The 22,036-nt window shown below is 39.8% G+C and overlaps 1 protein-coding gene and 1 long non-coding RNA gene across 2 annotated transcripts in view; both read right to left on the reverse strand.

The window, feature by feature from the left end:
- Positions 1-22,036, reverse strand: part of znf609a (zinc finger protein 609a) — a 184,580-nt gene that overhangs the window by 156,221 nt on the left and 6,323 nt on the right. The gene's annotated exons all lie outside the window — the stretch shown is intronic.
- On the reverse strand, positions 18,318-19,020 carry LOC139530360 (uncharacterized). The gene is made up of 2 exons (XR_011666013.1): positions 18,883-19,020; positions 18,318-18,477 (listed from the first exon to the last, which is right to left on the reverse strand). It is a non-coding gene; the product is annotated as an uncharacterized lncRNA (long non-coding RNA).

Below are 22,036 nucleotides of genomic sequence, written 5' to 3' on the forward strand. Positions count from 1 at the left end.
GTGTGTGAGAGTGCGTGTGCATGATAGTGATATAAAATATGTCATAGTTTCCTTTTTCATGATCACAATCTTGTGAAACCCGAACCCTCCAAGATCCCCCCACAGTTCCCCAATAGCTGTCCCTCAACCATTCGAGACCCAACCCACAGCCCCCCCGAAGAAAAAAATGAGAAAAAAATACAATTAATTCCATTCCCCACCCTCAAGAACCCCCCAATGCACCAACAACCAAGACAATGAACTAAAGAGAAAAAAGGAAAAAACAGAAGAAAACAGCAAACTACAATGCAAAAAATATATATATAATACATTTAAAACAAAGGACATCAAGGACAACTGCAATCATAACAGCAATGCCTACTTTATGTGTGTGTGTGCATGTCTGGCACTATTACATATATGTGTGTGTTCTTGTATGTTAATTTGAATGAGAGTGTGTGTATATGCATGTGTAATGGTTAGCCATCTTTTAAATTAGCGTGTTCTTACATTGATTTGGATAGATTTAGGCCTACTGTAACAGCAAAGAACAGAGACTTAAAATAAAGTTATATTTATTGCAGATTTCAAAGTGCTATGTGTTATCTTCTGCAAAATCCTCTAGAGGACAGAATAGGAATCTGATTTCCCCAAGCTTTTTCAGGTTTTCACTCTCAAAATAACCAATTTTTTTCTGGGGGGAAAAACAACAAAATGGAAAGTTCTAAGTCCACAACAACGCTTAAACCATATCAGGGGACCATTTTTGAGGTCTGAGAAATGTTTGTGAGCACCAGCCAGACAGTAGTGTGTTTCTGTAGCACACTTGTGATAGAGTTTACAAAACAAATTGCTACTGGATTGATGCACAATAATCATGATTCTGCCAGGTAGGAATAGGCTACTTTGTAGTTACCTTTGAAATGCTTTCCTTCTGCCCAAAAATGGTACCATTAGTATCGCTAACGCATACACAAAGTTGTATACATATAGCGCACTGCACACAGCAGGGCTCGACATTCAGGTAAATTTGCCAGTGGCACGCCGGGCCAGTGCCAAATTAAAGCTCCTGGCCTGAATGGAACAAAATACAGGCCGGGTCAAGATCTGAGAGGAAAGTGAATGATGCATTCATAATTTCAATAGCAGGTGATTTTATCTTTCATTTGCGGGCTGAGCAAGTAGCCTATAACAAGGGCCATACAGACATTGGCAAGTAAAATTCAAGGACTTTCAATTACTTTTTCAAGCACTTAATTGTAATTTTCAAGGACCTATATTATATATTTAATTGTTGTCATAGCCTATAGAAAAGGGAAAAAAATAATGTATGCATTACCAACAAGAATGATGATTGTTTTTGTAGGCCTACCCAATGGAATTGTGCATTGACATCCAAATTAGTTTTACATTCTAAAATGTCAGAATAATGTGGGCATTGCCTGACTAAATTAGACAGCATGCTCCCAACACAAACAGAGTAATGAAATCTGTCCATGTGGTAGCTAGTATGTAGTATGTCTATACCCTGATGAAGACAGCTTGGCTGTCGAAACGTTGGTAATTACATTTTTGCATCTGAGCTCCTAGAGTGTTATTTTCTCCTTTATAACTCTCCTTTATTTTTAAGCTAGTATGTCTTGCCATTTGAAATGTTGAAGAGTTATTGAGGGGTTATGGTATCATGTTTTAAAAACGAGAAAGCGACCAAAAACAGGGTTCCCTTAATAACGGAACACTTTGTATGGAAAGCCAACTTGAAGACAAAATTCAATGTTGACTTGCTCAAAAATAACAGCACATGATTTTACTGCAGGAAACGCAACACCCCTCAATTGGAATGGCGGGAAACAAACAAAAGCGGCTACATATTTCATAATTTTGGGGGGCAGAAATGAAATCATGACATAATTATATTGGAGCAGTAGAACTCCTAAATCAGTTACCATAACTTCAAGACTTTTCAAATACCTAGGTTTGCATACCCATTCTTGCCTTGGAATTTACCGGTAGATATCATAAATTGGAACATATTTCAAACCGTTTTCTTACCCCCACCGCTGTTGGTCTTCAGTGAGCTGCTCCACGCAACAACCAGCTGTTTGAGAGCTGCAAGCTCTCTCTGCCCGACAGATTATCTATAGGCTGTGTGTGTGCAGCGTGCGTGTGATAAATAATCAACATAATGAACGAACAGCTTCCCATCAGTTTTATTAATAAAAAAAATGACAAGGGTTTGAGTGAGACGACTAACTCCCATTGGCCACACAGCTCCCCAAAGTGTGCACAGTACCTAAGTAATTTCAATTCACTTTTGACTCAAAGGAACAGTCTTCAACTAAAAGGTGCCGTTGAGGAACGAGAGCAAGCACCGTAGTTCTGGTAAGTGACGCTTTTGGGTTGTTGTTCTTTTTTTACATACCACCCAACCCGAGAAAAGAGTCATGTGTGCCTTTAGGTGGGTGTTTTCGTGGCAAATTTCTTCACAATAGACAACAATCGGCTCACTCTGTTCAGAAAAACCCACGGAATGACGCCATGTCATCTTGTAAGTAACTGTACATTAAACATAGTGATCACAAACATTGACACTGTATATGACATGGGTTTTATGATATGGAAATGTGAAGTGCACATTTGGATTCACGGGTGCTTGGCTTGCTTGTATGACATCAATGCGGTACAATAATCCTCGCCGTAGGGCTCTAGACAAACTTTTTCCACTGGTGGCATCAACTTTCTCAGTTGATGGCACCATCATATGATTTGGTCGCATCTACCTTTAACTTCACAATATCATATTTACATTGATTGTTTGGAGGGGAAAAAATAAAACCTTTCCTCGATCTCAAAAAGAGTGTTATTGTTAGTGATTTTGAACACTACCTCTACAGTTGTAGTGCCCTATAAAATCAGCTTTATCTTTTGGTAAAATCCGTAATTTTTTCAGGTTTCAGAGTTTTCCAATTTTTTTCAGGTTCACTCAAAAACATGTTTTTATAAAAAAAATATTTAAAAAAAAGTGATGCTCTAAGTCCACAACCATGCTTAACAATATAACTGCTTTAGCAGTTATTTTGACTGCTCATGATTTTTTTTTACATGCCCCCCCCCTCCGTCCTTGGCTTTTCCTAATTATGTGGGTGTTCAAATCTTAATATCAACAGAATTGGAGTTAACCAGTTTGGGGAGGGCATGTCATTTTTTAAATGGTTTTCCCCCGTTGCACCTCCTCCCAACAGTAAGGTCTGCAGCGCTCCTTCTTCTGACAGTTGAAAGTGCAGTGCCCAGCTGATAATTACCCCGATAATTGCCTCAAAAACTGAACCTAAACTATACTGACACTAATTTCACACATATAACAGATTAGATAAATTAAGTAAAGTACGATGGGGAGAAAGGGGTGAATGGGGGAGTTGATTAGTGAGGGGAAGCGAACGATGCATAATTATGTAATCACCAATTGTGAATGAAGAACAGGGCAGGCCATTCTATTGTATTGGTATATTCTAATTATAATCTCAAAATCATATGTACCATATATCAATCCACCTAATCCAAAACAGTTTTATCACTCTACTCTGGCCTACTTGAAGTAGGCAACACATTGAAAGCGTGCGTAAATTGTAATGCTCAACGGCTTTCAATATCTGGGAAAAGATCCACATCGGGCAGCAGGTGAGCAAGTGTCAGAATGTGGTGATGGGGCTTGTGGAACCTTCAAATTGGCAAGGGGAGAAATGTCACCATGGACAATTTCTTCACTGTCATTGGCCTGCACCATGAACAAAGTGAGACGGAAGCTCCCTACCTCTGCGCAGAATAAGGCACCTGCATAGCCGTTGTACTCCACAATGGTGCTGAAGAATGATAAGACGACGGGGACACAGTAAAAGAGAAAACCGGAGACTGTTGCGCACTACAACCAAACAAAACTATGTCAAAGTGCGTCAAGCAAGTGCAGGTTAAAGATGTGTCAACTGTTAGGACAAGGGATAACAGCGAAATTAAATCCAACTGATAGCATTGTGTGAAGATGCATACAATGTAAGCACGAGCTGACAATAATTGACTGATGTCATATCAACACATTTAATTATAATGCCATTATTGCTTTTGTGCTGATTTTTATTATTTATCAAGGCCGCTTGGCACCTATAATGATGTTTAGGCTACTGATGTTTTCATCATTTCAATGTCTTGCTGACTGTGCATCTTGGTGGTTGGGGGGGGTATTGATTTTATTATGTCATTATAATTTAAAAAACGGTTACCGTGTTCCAACACATGCTTTCTGTTTCATAGTTGTAACAAAGGCACTCCACGAATAAAATGTAATGAATACTTGAATGTGCTTTTGTTTTTACATATAGCCTACAGTAACAAACTAATGAAAATGCTATTGTGTTATTTGAAATAAAAACCTTATTTTAATGTTACCCAATGCCTTTATAAACACAACCAAATGATTTCCTATATGCTATTGCAAAAACAATGTATTAATTACAATGTTAGAATGTTGCAGTCAGAATGACTGCTCATTAGCTTGAAGAGGGGTCCCTCGAGCCCCAGAGGTTCTAGTGTTAAACCACATCAGGAGAACATTTTTGAGGTCTGGGAACAATAAAAAGAAACTAGGGAGGGTGTAGTTGCCTTTAAATTCAAGTAGGCACCTATCTAGAGACCGTTGTTTGGCTTGCAGTGTTTTTGTACTGTACAATGTACAGTGTAGGCTACATGTGATTGCAGAGTTACAAAACAAATGCCCTGCGATTGATACAAATCAGCCCTTTGGGACTCCTAATCATGGCTGGAAGTGATAGAGCCTGAAATCGAACCAGCAACTGTAGTGACACCTCTTGCACTGAGATGCAGTGCCTTAGACCTCTGCGCCACTCGGGAGCCCTTAATGACGTATCATCCCTCCCTCCCAAAAAATCTGTTCTGACTTCAGAAATCTGATCGGTTCCGATTACGTAATAAATACAAAAATAGAAAAGTGAGTTTTAACTTTGCATTGGGACTTTTGATGCATTAACCAATGCAAATCCATATGTTATAACTGGTTATGTTAATGTTACCTTCCCTTCAAGCGCAGGGGCATACAGGTCAGCACTGCTAAGGCAAGAGCGAGAGAGCTCCAGACTAAAATAGTGGGCTATTTAAAGCACAAAGGAAACAAGTTTGACACCTAGACGGCAAGGATGTAATTGTGATATAGTTCAGTAAAACGTACGAAAATGGTTTGTCAAAAGTACTCAAACAAGAACAACCACAGAATATGTGGAAATAGCCTAGGCCTAAATGACCCAGAAAGTTTCATCCATTCCATAAAAAGAAAGCCTTGCCAAGTCCTTAAAATCAATAGGCGTTTGCAGCTTTAAGATAAAAGCATACGGCTGTTTCACAAAGTCCTCTTTAAAAGAACCGATCTCAGTCCTCTTTAAAGTGAACTCTGAGGTAAAAAAAAAAAGGCTAAATAACTCTGTTCTCTTAGTATTCACACTTGAATTTACCACAGGTGGACTCCAATCAAGTTGTAGAAACATCTCAAGGATGATCAATGGAAACAGGAAGCACCTGAGCTCAATTTCGAGTCTCATAGCAAAGGGTCTGAATAATTATAATGTATTTCTGTTATTTATTTTTAATAAATTAGCAAATATTTTTTTTAACTACCGTTTTTGCTTTGTCGGTATGGGGTAGCCTGATGAGTGAAAAAATTTATTTAATCAATTTTAGAATAAGACTAACGTAACAAAATGTGGAAAAGGGGAAGTGGTCTGAATACTTTCCGAATGCAACGTAGTCTACTGTCCCTTTAGGAGCTAGAACTGATTTTGTACCATATGTGTTGATTCTCATCAAATATGTTGTCTTCTAACACTATTCAAACCCCACAATGGAATAAACAGCTTATGAAGCTCTCTTAGCCTATAGATCACATATTGCAAACAAATAATCTGAACTAAAACCTCCACACATATTTTGGAATTTCTGTGCATCCTTTACAATCGCTAATCAATATCCAAAAACAGTACACATTTTTACGTGAACCTGCACATGATCAACTTCTCTATTTTGTGGCACCAATTTGACGGTTTATGGCAGGGGAAACAATGTTGCAGTAGTCTAGTATGTGGTAAGGGAATAATGACAAGCGAACCTGGGGAGCATTGGTTTCACATTGCCCTAAAAAAGGGAACTGGGCGGCGGAATTCAAGTGAACCGAACTCAGGGTGTTTTCACATACAGTCCTCTTTAAAAGAAGCACTCTCAGTCAGTGAACACTGGGGTGAACAAAAAGCAAAAACTCAGGTCTCTTTGTAATCACACTGCCTTAGCCTTTGAATCCGGACTCAGCTCTATTGCCGGTTCACTTCAAAATGTTTGTGGTCTGAGTTGTCTTTGCATCCACATTGCCACGTTTAGAAAAGAACCAAGATCCTTTTCCCAACATTTACTCAATGCACTCTGTTAAATACATGCACATTGCAGGACAAGCCATACTATCAGAACCGGTTATCGGACAGCCAGGGATGTCACGACATACATTTTGAAAGCTAATAGTTAGCGTTTTGTTACAAAATAAGACATTAATTATAAATATAATATTTACATGTAAAAAATAAAAAAATAATTAAAAAACAGGATGAATGGCAAAAGAATAATTGCAGATTAAATAATGCTTTAATTATACTCAAAATTGTACCGCCAACCTGCACATCATCTTTTTTTAGTTTATGGCTACGGCAGGGGAAACGGTGTTAGAGTAACTTATAGTGCTTGGTGTGGAAATACTGATAACTGAACCTGGAGAGCAGTGTTTACATTGCACTAAAAAAGGGAAACGAATCACAGACTCCTGAGATGTCTCAGTTCGGGTTCGTGCCAGGACTCTTTTGAGGAGTCCCTTTGGCTTGTTCACACTGCACAAACAATTAAGCGAACCGCAAAAATTGGCTGAAAGGGAACAAGTGTGAAAACACCCTGAAACACAGAAAGAACACACAACTATGTGTTCATTTGGCATTGCAGCATCTCTTTAGTCTTCTAAATTACTAATCTAAAGCCTGGTAAGAAAAACATTTACAATAATGCTATTTCGAATGTGTGCGATGTATAATCTTACCATAACCTTTTAATACACGTAAGAAACCAGACTGAAATAGACCTAGCTTAAATCATGAATGAATGCACAGGCCTAGCCAAATGAATAATGACACAGAAGGCCGACGCGTCCTATAGGCTACTGCTCAACAGGCTCACTTGTCTTTCTGGCTCAGATATTACATCAAAATGTCACCGCCTTGCACACGTCATAACACATGATTTGCTCTACATCATGCAGAACACATCAGAAATCATGTCATAATTATGCCTCAGCTTTATATCCGCTTTAGGAATGCTTTATGAACTGTTACACTTAATGGGCATCGGGAACCTTCTGAGTTGGGTTTAAGTTGTGGCTCGCTTTAAGTACTACCTCAGCTCTTGCCCTTTCTGGGATCTCAGGCAGTCCGCTTGAGCACATAGATCCTATCTTGTTTGATGGCTCATTCCAGTGCAACTGATCTTCTGCGAAGGTATACTGTCAGCAGCACAGTTTAGTCTTCAGGACCAACGACATGTAGAGGCACGACACTTAATACATTCCTGATTATGTCCTTCTCGCTCTACGTCCGGGTAGGGGCGTAGCATGGGGTTAAAAAGAGCCATGTTCAAATCAACGACATCAAAACTATTCATTCAATTTGTCACCAAGACAGAACATACCACTTGGCAAATTTATCAGAGGGGAAAGCGTTAGGGGACCAGCATTCTACCATCCTTTTAAAGCCCTAGTTAAACCTTATTTAGCCTACCGAATCAATTCAAACATCCAAAAATGTCTCCATCATTTAGCCTCAAGCATTTTCTAGGTTAGGACTAGGCCTAGATAGAAAACCTTGTAGGCCTAAGACAGGACTGAAAATTCCCATAATTCGATGACGGAGTCTCACTTCCCAACAGCACTTCCTCTTTGTAGGCCTATGGCTATGTGACATAGCCTATAGGAGACAAAATACCAATTTTATTGGTTCATATTATTGAAAAGTATTGATTATTGTCTGGTTCTTTTTATTGGTGAGAACGGGTTTTGGAGCTGGGAGGCCATGGAGGTATTGAGCTGCAAAACTGCTGGCGCACCTCAACCTTTTTTATAACCCATATAGACCTAATGCTTCTTTGAGCGTAAACTTCTATCAAAGTTAAATGGCAAATACAATAAAATGGTGAGCCCCATACAAAAAATAAACCACAGTCCCATGGGCCATTAGCATACAATGTAATGCACGGCTGTCATAACAAGTAGAGGACTTTTACTGCTGTTCGCGTTAGGCAAGGCCTACATTCTGCCATGCAACCACCGTTTTAAATTCCCCGTTCAAATGGGGAAGTCCTGTGGGAAATGGAAAGGAGCTTGCTTTCTGTTCAAGTCTTTGTAAATGAAAGCTTCACAAACAGCATTGTTTATCCTCAATCCTAGGTTGCATAGGAGTTGCCAGTCTCATTGCATGCACTGGATGATTTCTCAACTAGGTTTGCGGTGAGAAAATGTGTCACGCCATGGGATTGCCAGTTTCTAGGCTTTTTAAAGTGTCAACAACTCCTTCCAGTATGCTGCTTTGCAAATCATCTGGACATCCACTATCTGCAATTGCTTGCATATCAGCCTACATATCCTAGTCCCTTCAATAAGCCTTCATCTAGGCTTTCTCAACAGCCTTTTTCCTTTCTGTAGCCTACTCCAACAGAGGCTTAGAGAAAAGAGTATGCAGAATATAGGCTGCAACCCACTCTCCAGTTAGACTAAGTTCTTTTCACTGCAGAGCCGAGCTTTCAAATAAGGTCTTCTCAAAAAGGCCTTTGTGGGCACCGGCAATTGAAATGCTAGTCTGATTACACAGATATATGTATCCTTCTCATCCTAAATTCAATTTGCTGTGACTAATGGATTGGAGATACACAAGCCCGGGGTTGCTTTTTTCAGAGCCGTTTTCTACCTCAGGTAACCCAAAAGGGAAATGATATCTGGTACAATCTTCTCGCCTCGTTCAGAGCCAGTCAGGGAATTGTTTTTGACAAGAGAACAGAGAATTTCAGAGCTAAGAACACAAGGGCTTAGCAGGGAAATTTGGGTAGCAGAAGCCCTTATGGACCACACTAAAACTTTGAGCTGACAGGCAGATCTCAGATAACAAAACTAGAGACAAAAGGAGGCTCAGCACTGCCCCGCCATTCCAAAATGTTAGTGGCTTGTTCTTTGGTCGCCCTCTCAGAATGGGGGCCAACAGATATGCCCTGATATTGGGCAATTTCAGTTTCCTTGTTCCTCTGACAACAAATCTCCTCATCCAGAGGCCACCTGGGTCTTAGCCAAGAGGCAGCATGTCAAAGGGAGTGACTTAGCAGACCTTCATCCTAACATCACCTCAGGCATCAAAGGCCTTGTTTTGCATGACTTGAGTGATTTAATCAGATCATAGGCCTCAACTCAAATAAATGAGGTCATGAACTGTCACAATAATAACAGAACATGATAACAGCGTAATGTAGCCCATCATATGTCTGGTGACACCTCAAGATTTGATTTTCAACATCTCCAAGGCCCAATGTTGGTCATGATATTTTTACTCATGCAATCAATCAATGTTGCATGCAATAGTCATGGCCTAGCCACATGAAAATACATGCATTAAGGATTTTTCTAACTGGATATGAGTCAGGAGGTAGAGCTGGGAATTGCCAGGTACCTCACGATACGACATTATCACAACACTTAGGTCCTGATGCAATATGGTTTGCAATTCTCACGACTTTATGTATTGCGATTCGATAATGCGATTGTATGGCAATTTGATGTTCCAAACAAATTGCTCACTATATGTCTGCTGCAGAGAGACAAGAGAGAGCATGCGAAAAAGAGTTTTGATCAGTCAGGGAAATAAAAGTGCTGAAAACATGATGTCCGCTGGTCCTTTTGTGGCAGGACTGAAATGCAGTGGAAACGTTTTTGGGGGATCCAGTTCATTTGCATGGAAAAGAGGGACTTTGCAATTAATCTGATCACTCTTCATAACATTCTAGAGTATATGCAAATTGCCATCATACAAACTGAGGCAGCAGACTGTGAAAATTAATATGTGTCCTTCAAAACTTTTGGCCATGACATTTCTAAGTGACCTCAAACGTTTGAACGCTAGTGTGTGTGTGTACAGTTGAAGTGGGAAGTTTTACACTTAGGTTGGAGTAATTAAAACTAGTTTTTCAACCAATCCACAAATTTCTTGTTTTGGCAAACTATAGTTTTGGCAAGTCGGTTGGGACATCTACTTGTGCATGACACAAGTCATTTTTCCAACAATTGTTTGCAGAGATTATTTCACTTATAATTCACTGCATCACAATTCCAGTGGGTCAGAAGTTTACATACACTAAGTTGACTGTGCCTTTGAACAGCAAGGAAAATTCCAGAAAATTATGTCATGGCTTTAGAAGCTTCTGATTGACATAATTTGACATAATTTGAGTCAATTGGAGGTGTACCTGTGGATGCATTTCAAGGCCCACCTTCAAACTCAGTGCCTCTTTGCTTGACATCATGGGAAAAATCAAAAGAATTCAGCCAAGTTCATCCTTGGGAGCAATTTCCAAACACCTGAAGGTACCACGTTCATCTGTACACATAATAGTATGCAAGTATAAACACCATGGGACCACGTAGCCGTCATGCTGCTCAGGAAGGAGACGCATTCTGGTGCGTCTCCAAACGTATTTTGCACCAAACGTATTTTGGTGCGAAAAGTGCAAATCAATACCAGAACCACAGCAAAGGACCTTGTGAAGATGCTAGAGGAAACAGGTACAAAAGTATCTAAATCCACAGTAAAACGAGTCCAATATCGACATAACCTGAAAGGCCGCTCAGCAAGGAAAAAGCCACTGCTCCAAAACCGCCACAAAAAAAGCCAGACTACGGTTTGCAACTGCACATGGGGACAAAGATCGTACTTTTTGGAGAAATGTCCTCTGGTCTGATGAAACAAAAATAGAACTGTTTGGCCATAATGACCATTGCTTTGTTTGGAGGAAAAAGGGGGAGGCTTGCAAACCGAAGAACACCATCCCAACCATGAAGCACAGGGGTTGCAGCATCATGTTGTGGGGGTGCTTTGCTGCAGGAGGGACTGGTGCACTTCACAAAATAAATGGCATCATGAGGAAGGAAAATGATGTGGATATATTGAAGCAACATCTCAAGACATCAGTCAGGAAGTTAAAGCTTGGGTCGCAAATGGGTTTTCCAAATGGACAATGACCCCAAGCATACTTCCAAAGTTGTGGCAAAATGGCTTAAGGACAACAAAGTCAAGGTATTGGAGTGGCCATCACAAAACCCTGACCTCAATCCTCTAGAACATTTGTGGGCAGAACTGAAAAAGCTTGTGTGAGCAAGGAGGCCTTACAACCCTGACTCAGTTACACCAGCTCTGTCAGGAGGAATTGGCCAAAATTCCCCCAACTTATTGTGGGAAGCTTGTGGAAGGCTACCCAAAACGTTTGACCCAAGTTAAACAATGTAAAGGCAATGCTACCAAATACTAATTGAGTGTATGTAAACTTCTGACCCACTGGGAATGTGATGAAAGAAATAAAAGCTGAAATAAATCATTCTCTCTAGTATTATACTGACATTTCACATTCTTAAAATAAAGTGGTGATCCTAACTGACCTAAAATAGGGAATTTTTACTAGGATTAAATGTCAGGAATTGTGAAAAACTGAGTTTAAATGTATTTGGCTAAAGTGGATGTAAACTTCCGACTTCAACTGTGCATGCATTTTGTGCATGTATGTATGTATGTATGTATGTATGTATGTATGTATGTATGTATGTATGTATGTATGTAACCCCAAAAATATATGGGCGATTGGAAATGAGGCAGAAAATTACGTTATAATTTATTTGTATAAAAGAAATAGGCTATGTTCATGAATTATTGTGCTGTTGCAATGGTTCCGTTTGTAAGTGAGAAGTGTTTAGGCCCTTTGACAAAGATCATCATAAACAAGAGGGAAAAGAGTGAAAACATAGGCAACTATGATGTACTTTCATAAATGTCTTGAATTCAAAGTGTCTCTGAAATGGTTTTCAAACAACAACAAGGCGAGGAGTCTAGGGAAATAGGCTACTCCTACATTACTTTGAAATCTATTCAGCTTAGGGCCTACATCTAGGTATAGGCCTAAGGGTCGCAGTTCGCCCTCTGAGAATAAAGTCTGCTTTCACTTTGAGGATGGATACGGTGGAGAATACATTTCTACAATGACAGAAATAGCCCTAAAGGACTTAAATTACTCTCTTTTCACTGATGATCTCTGACTACAACAAATAAGTTAATATCCATGTTCAAGAATAATAATGAGGAAATGGTTTATAACTCAATACCTACACATGCGGGGCCTCATACCTACACATGCGGGCTTTTTATTCTCAATTCAAACAGGATTGGAAACTCACAGCAACATCTCAACAATGAGAGGTGTGAGTGGGCGGTAATCACACTTCACGGTAAACAAATAGACAAGTCGCCTAGTAAGCAAACATCTGCCTTTTCCTTCAACTCCACTTAGCACAGATGATCCAGAAGTTAATTTGACATGCATCAGTTCAAAGACAAATGCCTTTGGAAGTTTTTATTTTTTAACAATGAAACAGAGCTAGTCTGGTCTTGATCTGCCACTGCAAGCACTTCAGCATGACAATGTTTTAAAGGTCATTATGGTGATGTTATTTTGCATCAACAAAATATGCTTCATGTCACTTAATTCAAACATTGTTTGACTTGGGAAATAACAAATTGCAACATGAAGAACCAATTAAGTTTTTCTCAACTTAACAATAATTGTATTGAATTGTGTGTCTGCTGTTGATGTCAACTAGGCTGAATGGATTCTCTACACATATGTAGTATAAAAAATCAAATGTAATAGCCTAGAATTACCAGCTCAGAGATATAACATGGTGACCATAACCAACCCATGTGTTTGTAGTTCATTGAACAACTGCAGGGAGAATGAAAATGACAGAGTGCGCCAAGAGAGCAAACAAAACATTTCACTTTTTATAAAGTAATATGTAATTTAGCAGACTTATCCAAAGCGACTTACAGTCACGTGTGCATATATTTTACATACGGGTGGTCCCGGGAATCGAACCCACGATTGTGGCATTGCAAGCTCCATGCTCTACCAACTGAGCTACAGAAGACCACAAGTAGACAATACTCAGTGATGTGTATTTATGGATGCCAGGCTTCCGCCAAAATAATTACCAAGAAAAAAAGAAAAACATTTGTCTCTCTATGTAGTCCATCCATCTGATGCTGTCTGATCAAAAAGAGTATGACATTGTTGCCCGCCCATAGCATTAAATGAAAAGGAAGACAGCGAGCATTTGGCCTCCCTTGATAAAAAACATAGAAAAAATAAATAGCCAATCAGCATTGAGCTAAACTGAGTTAGGTCCTGGAGCACCAATAAAAAAGGGTCAACAGAAGCCAGTTTGGATTTGGCTACACACCAATCGCATCAAAAGCAAAACATAACTGACTTAATTGCATCCCGTTGTGTGGTTGTCCTCTGGTGGATAGCTTCTTTTTTTTTCTTTTTTTTTTAACATACAATCTACCTGCAATGAAGCCACTCAACATTTACATTACATTCAGTCATCTAGCAGACACTCCGATCCAGAGCGACCTACAAGAGCAACCAGGGCACAGACAGATCTCCCACCAAGTTAAATCAGGGACCCGAACCAGCGACCTCTTGGCCACCGGCCCAAGCTTCCAACCATCCAGACCCCTTTACTTTTTCCACATTTTGTTACATTACAGCCTTATTCTAAAATAAAGCTGTAATGTGCGTGTGTATATATATATATATATAAATCAACATAATGACGATGCGAAAACAGATTTTTTTTTTTACATTTGTGCAAATGTATTAAAAATAAAAACAGAAATACCTTACTTACATAAGTATTCAGACCTTTTGCTATGGACTCGAAAATGAGCTCAGGTGCATCCTGTTTCCATTGATCATCCTTGAGATGTTTCTAAAACTTGGAGTCCACCTGTGGTAAATTCAATTGATTGGACATGATTTGGATAGGCACACACCTGTATATATAAGCTCTGCATTGCTTGTTTGAAAAATAGATACTTTGAATAAGATTTCAATTTCAATTAATCAGAAATGGCAATCTGCACAAAGGTCATTTTTAAACAAGGGATGAGTTTTTCTTAGTAATCTACTAGTAAAACTTTTGAATAAGTGAAGCTTTTAGAGAGAGGCTTAGTGCTTTTATGTTTAATAATGTCAGCCCACCCAGTTCATATTCATTATAGATAGGCATGCTTTATCTTGTCTGGTTTAGCATCCCAGATAAATGTAAATATATTTTTCTCATATGATTAGAAAAAACAAAATCATCAGGAGTAGGCAGCGCCATTAGTAAGAGAGTAAACTGAGATATGACTAAGGATTTAATCAGTGTAATGTTTCCATAAATAGACCAGTATTTACCTCTCCATCGTTGCAGAATCTTGTCTATTTTTACTAGTTTTTTACTGAAATTCACTGTGGTGAGCTCATTTATATATTTTGTGATATTAATACCAAGTATGTCTACTTCGACGTCAGCCCATATAGGTAAACCGCAAGGTAATGTAAAAGTTGTATTTTAAAGATCCAATACGTAATATGAAGATCCAATATGTAATATCATAATAAGGTTTTAGTCCAGAGGCCAGAAAAGTTATCTAGGTCTTCAATGAGACAATGCAGGGATCTAGCTTAATATAAATCTTGAGTCATCGGCGAACATAAACACCTTTGTTTTTAAGCCTTGGATTTCTAATCCGCTAATGTTGTTATTTGATCTGATTTTAATAACTATAATTTCTATGGCCATAACAAATAGATATGGTGACAGCAGACACCCTTGTTTGACAAGTTCAAAACTCTGAGAAGTAACCGCTATTTACTATTTTACACCTGGGGTTGTGATACATTACTTTTACCCATTGAATAAGACTCACCAAAAAATAAAAAATCCAGGCATTTATAAATAAAACCCAGCCTTACATTATTTACCTTTTCACACATACCAACAAACAAGTGTGATCATTCACCAGCGGTCCCTGCAGCGTGCGCTCAAACCGGTGTGATTAGAACGCTTATTTAGAACGTCCAGTTTCGATTGACGTAAAAGTCAACATTTGAGCTGGCCACACTTTTTCCACAGAAACATTTTGCACAAACACAGTCCATACAAAGTCATGTCCTGAATGTGACCAGTTATGGATGCAATGTTCAGACATTCACAGAAGAAACGACAGCATAACACAATCATCCAAACCTGGAAAATGTAGTCTACATTAGTCCCAGTGCTAACTGTGGAAAGATTAACGTAACACAAACGGTCATATTTGGAGAACTCTTGGCTGACAGACCATAATATGAATTAGCTAATAGCAATTAGTATTTACAACTCATCAGATCATGGGTAAGCTCAACATTGATCTAAATAATTGAGTACAACACTTTCTAAAATTTGAAAGTAATCCAACAATTGGTAGTTTGAGCGCTCCACCATGTTTGTTTTTTCGCGTCAACCAAAGATAATAATAGGAGACAAGATGAGTTTGGTCTGTTTGTAGTATGCATGATGAAGGGGGTGTGTCGTCTACGATCATTCACTTCCGGAAGTTTATTGGAAAGAAGAGTGAACCATTTCTACGCCTCATTATCACATCTTTGGTCTGACAGATGTTTACGTGACACAGAACGCATTGTATAATGTCAACAAACATGGCACCACACCTAACTGGCAAATAGCTTAGCTCATCATAATCAGTACAACCTTCAAAAAAGGATTTTACACACGCATCATAGGTGTCCATTACCATCGTTGCAATAATCGGAATGTCTTATTTGTCACCAGTTCTTGAAAACATGTGAATAAAACTGTAAATACATTATGCTTCATACATACATACATACTGTATGCTACTGTAGAAACGACAACACGATATAGAGAAAATAAGGCACTTACTTTGATAGGAAAGCACACAGTTATTATTTGTAAGGAAAACAACAATGAAGGCAATACAAGCACCAGACAGAAAATGTGTCAGTTTGTGCAAGACTGTGCAAATGTCTGCATACTTGATCTACGGAAACACTAGGGAAGTGCTTGGGCTCTCCTCAAAGAGAGAAGTTTGTCCGGCTCAGTAAAGCCTCAAACATAAACTGTCCACAATAGTGAAATGTGCTACTTCTATGTGAATTAATGAGGAGGAGGAACACACCTAAATTGAAACTGTTTGAAAATAACTTGAAATTGACAACTTGAAACATAGCCTATAGTTAATTAGCAGGCAGCACGGATTAACTGTCCTGTTGCGTAACAATCACATTTTGGAACAGTGAGTGCATTATGACATCACGTGCATAAAACTACTCACGCTGGGGCGACCAGTAGAGATATTTGGAACTTACGTCTGAAAAGGGTAACCCTTTCACACGTACCATCACACGGGTGTGATCGTTCTACAGTGGTCCCTGAAGCGTACGATCACACCCGTGTGATTAGAACACTCATTTAGAACGCTCGTTTAGAACGGCCAGTTTCGAATGACGCAACAATCAGCGTTTGAGCTGGCCACACTTTTTTCAGAAACTATTTACACAAACACAGTCCTTACAAAGTTATGTCCAGAATGTGAGCAGTTTATTTTTGGATTCAATGTTCAGATATTCACAGAAGAATATATAGCATAACACAATCATCCTAACCGGAAAAATGTAGGCTACATTTGTCCTAGCGCTGAGGAAAGATTGACCCAACACAAGCAGTCATATTTTCTAACTCTCGGCTGACATAAACTACAATATGAATTAGCTAATAGCAATTACTATGTATAATTAATCACATCACGGGTGAGCACACCATTGATCAAAATAATTAGGTAAAGCACTTTTTAGAAATCGAAAGTAATCCGACGATTAGTTTCAGCGCGCAGCCATGCATTTTTTTCCTCACAGAAACCGAAGATAATAAGAGAAGACGAGATGAGTTTGGTCTGTTTATAGTATGCATGTTGAAGGGGTGTGTCGTCTACCGTCGTTCACATCCCACCATTCATTTCCGGAAGTCCTCAAAAAACGAGTGAACTCTCACTCACCTCATTTTGTTATAACATCTTTGGTCAAACAGACGATTACGTGAACCCAGAATGCATTGAATGTCAACAAACATGACTACACAGCTGGAATTAGCTTAGCTCATCATAATCAGTACAACCTTCAAAAAAGTATTTTACACACATAATATGTGCCCATTACAATCTGTGCAAGAATCGGAATGCATGATTTGTCACCTAGATTTGAAAACATGTGAATAAAACCGTAAATACACAAATGATTGCCACACAAAACATTTTCTGATAGTGATTTATTGATACAAGTGGCGCGTGCCGGCAGTCAACCACGTACCCTCTCACTCTAAACCATTCAGTGTTATTGTTTATGTATGTAGCTAGTGAGATGAGCTGAAGCATTAGCAATGTCTTTCAAAAGGAGACAACAAACAAATGTGGAAATTCTGGAGATTTTTTAAAATTCTGACAATGAGTCTGAGTATGAAAGTCAGGAATCAGATTCTGACAGTGACAGTGAGGAGCTGCCCCCCAACCTTGTAGCCATTGAGAACCCTGAATCTGAATTTCCCTTGTCCACTGACAAAGTCCCAGTTCCCTTTGAAGATGCTGGTGGTGATGGAGGCATACCAACAGTGGATGAAGTACAGGAGTTCTGTGGTAGCTGGAAGGCCACCAGTCATTTCACCCCTCCTGGCCCTGCTGTTTCACCCCTCCTGGCCCTGGTGTTTCACCCCTCCTGGCCCTGGTGTTTCACCCCTCCTGGCCCTGCTGTTTCACCCCTCCTGGCCCTGCTGTTTCACCCCTCCTGGCCCTGCTGTTTCACCCCTCCTGGCCCTGCTGTTTGCTTTGATGAGTCCCAGTCTGGAGTGCAACGCCCCTTGCCATTTCCAACTGAGGCAGAGTGCTTCAAGTTGTTTCTGACAGAGGAGCTGGTGGGAGACATAGTAGAGACCAATCGCTATGCCTTGGAGCTACAGGATAAGAGAGAGCCAGGAGTGGGGGACAACCACAATTAGTGAAATGTATACATTCCTGGTGACAGTAAAGACTGCTTTCTAGTTCTGCTGCTATGACTGCATTTCATCAACGCTACTACCATCCTAAATGACCCGTTATACAAAATAAGAAATGTTAACAGCTGGCAGTAAAGTGGCATGACAAACGAGACGTCCATGTCCTCTCCACTGTCCATACAGCAACCATGTCGGCCACAGGGAAGGTGGACCACCTGACCGGAGAGAGAAACAAACCAGACAGAGAAACATGAAACCAGACTGCGTGCTTGACTATTACCTCAAAATGGGGGCAGTGGATGATAAACAGCTTTGTGGAATGCACTCAGAAAACGACCAAGTGGTATAAGATATTTTTCTATTTTTCCAGGGTAGCGTCAAAATACAACATGCCAATACTTCTGACGCATTTAGCATTGTTTTACAGAACTAATAGAATAATGTAACTAGCTACATAAGCACGATTGAATATAACACCATAAAAGGTGAGTAACATGAGTAACGTTACCTCGCGTGTCCGCGGTTATAAGGAATATATACAAATATATTATGCTCCATTCACACAGTGAGCTATAGTAGAAACGGTATAACACGACACAATAACGTAATTAGGCACTTACTTTGATAGAAACGCAGTCTTGATTTGAAGATGGGTGTCTGGAGTGACGCCTCTAGCACTGAGACGCTGTGCCACTTGGGAGTCATAAGGCCAGGGTAGCTTCAAAATACAACACATGCTAATACTTCCCTGACGCAATTAGCATTGTTTTCCAGAGCTAATAGGAGAATGTAGCTAGCTACCTAAGCATTGAGTATAACACCATAAATGTTATGAAATGAGTAACGTTACATCGCGTGTCCGCGGTTATAAGGAATATACACAAAAACATGATGCTACAGTAGAAACGACATAACACGACATGCAGAAACTATTATAACGTAATAAGGCACTTTGATAGAAACGCACACATTTCCAAAGGTATTATTGGTAACGAAAACAACGTTGATTTCGATGCAGGCGACAGGTGGAATAATATGAACACGTGTATGCAGGACGTCAGATGAGTAAATGTCCTGCACAAACAATTGAGAAGTGTTTGGGGAATTTTGTCCGGGTCAGAAATGTCAAAAAAATTAATTGGTCCGCAAAAGTAAAAATGACTACTTTTATGTGAATGAATGAGGCAGAACACACCTCATTTCAAACTGTTATTAGAAAATAAAAAACTTGTTAGAAAATAATTTAAAATTGACAAATAAAAACAGGCTGCGTGCTTTTGTTTGAGGGCAGCGCGGATGAAATGTACTGTTACATAACAAACACATTCTGGAATGGAGAGAACTTTCTAATATCACGTGCATAAAAAAACTCACGCTGGGGCGACCGTTAGAGATATTTGGAACTCACGCATGAAAGGGTTAAAGGCCTTTTCAAAATCTGCTATGAACACCAGGACTGGCTTCTTAGATGTTTTATGTTTGTCTATTATTTCTAGTAGTTGTTGTATATTATCTCCAATGTAAAGTCCATGTAAAAAAACATGTCTTATCAGGATGAACAATACCTGGTAAAACATTTTGTGTGCTATTCATTTCGGTATAATTTTTACATCACAACATTGATCTATAACAGGCCTCCAGTTTTTTAGATGGACTGGATCTTTATCACCCGGGTCTTGTTTTAATAATAGTGAAGTAAGACCTTCCTGCTGAGTACCTGACAGACAACCATTTCTATAGGAGTAGTTAAAACAAGCTAATAACGGAGCTTTGAGTATATCAAAAAAGGCTTGATATACCTCCACGCCATCAAGCCATTGTAAGATGGCGCCGAAGAGGAAGGCAGACGTTTTACGTGTCCCCAATCTGTTGTGTTTTTTTGTTTGCATTGTTGGTAACTTATTTTTTTACTTATTTTGTACATAATGTTGCCGCTACCGTCTCGTATAACCAAAAATCCCTTCTGGACATCAGGACTACGATTACTCACCATGGACTAGCAGAATCCTTTTTTTTCCCTTTCACGACTCTGAAGAGCCCAAAGCGAAGGATACACTGCTTTCTCAGGAACAGGCACATATACCCGCGATTTGCGTGAAGAGGCGGCGGAGAAAAAGGGGCCAAAGGACAGGCTGCCATCAGAGAATTCGAGGGCGATCGAATAAACCCCCACTTCCTTCCATTCTGCTAGCAAACGTGCAATCTTTGGAGAATAACATTGTGAGCTACGCGGAAGATTAAACTACCAACGGGACATTAAAAACTAACATCTTATGCTTCACGGTGTCGTGGCTGAACGACGACACTATCAACATACAGCTGGCTGGTTACAAGCTATACCAGCAGGATAGAACAGCTGCATCTGGTAAGACAAGGAATATGTATTTTTGTAAATAACAGCTGGAGCATGATATCTAAGGAAGTCTTAAGCAATTGCTCGCCTGAGGTAGAGTATCTCATGATAAGCTGTAGACCACACTATCTACCTAGAAAGTTTACATCTGTATTTTTCGTAGCTGTTTACATACCACCACAGTCAGAGGCTGGCACTAAGACAGCATTGAATGAGTCGTATTCCGCCATAAGCAAACAAGAAAACGCTCACCCAGAGACGACGCTCCTAGTAGCCGGGGACTTTAATGCAGGGAAACTTAAATCAGTTCTACCAAATTTCTATCAGCATGTTAAATGTGAAACCAGAGGAAAAAAACTCTGGACCACCTATACTCCACACACAGAGACGCATACAAAGCTCTCCCTCGCCCTCCATTTGGCAAATCTGACCATAATTCTATCCTCCGGATTCCAGTTTACAAACAAAAATGAAAGCAGGAAGCACCAGTGACTAGATCAATAAATAAGTGGTCAGATGAAGCAGATGCTAAACTACAGGACTGGTTTTCTAGCACAGACTGGAAAATGTTCAGGGATTCCTCGGATTGCATTGAGGAGTACACCACATCAGTCATTGGCCTCATCAATAAGTGCATCGATGACGTCGTCCCCACAGTGACCGTACGTACATACCCCAACCAGAAGCCATGGATTACAGGCAGCATCCACACTGAGCTAAAGGCAAGAGCTGCCGCTTTCAAGGAGCGGGACTTTAACCCAGAAGCTTATAAGAAATCCCGCTATGCCCTCCGACGAACCATCAAACAGGCAAAGCATCAATACAGGACAAAGATCAAATCGTACTACACCGGCTCTGACGCTCGTCGGATGTGGCAGGGCTTGCAACCTATTATAGACTACAAAGGGAAGCACAGCCGAGGGCTGACCAGTGACTCAAGCCTACCAGACGAGCTAAACTACTTCTATGCTTGCTTTGAGGCAAATAACGCTGAAACATGCATGAGAGCACCAGCTGTTCCGGAAGACTGTGTGATCACGCTCTCCGCAGCCGACGAGAGTAAGACCTTTAACCTGTCTCGCCCCCCCGTTCCGCTAGCGGAACTCCTCCCACATTCCACTGAAAAGGCAGAGCGCGAAATTCAAAAAATATTTTTTTAGAAATATTTAACTTTCACACATTAACAAGTCCAATACAGCTAATGAAAGATACACATCTTGTGAATCCAGCCAACATGTCCGATTTTTTAAATGTTTTACAGGGAAAACACAATATATATTTATGTTAGCTCACCAACAAATAGAAAAAAGCACAGACATTTTTCACAGCACAGGTAGCAAAATCAAAATCAACCAAACTAACCTAGAACAAACCAAAGAAACCAAGAAACAACTTAATCAGATGACAGTCTTATAACATGT

The sequence above is a fragment of the Salvelinus alpinus genome, chromosome 9 (assembly GCF_045679555.1).
Source record: "Salvelinus alpinus chromosome 9, SLU_Salpinus.1, whole genome shotgun sequence".
Classification (NCBI taxonomy): domain Eukaryota; kingdom Metazoa; phylum Chordata; class Actinopteri; order Salmoniformes; family Salmonidae; genus Salvelinus; species Salvelinus alpinus.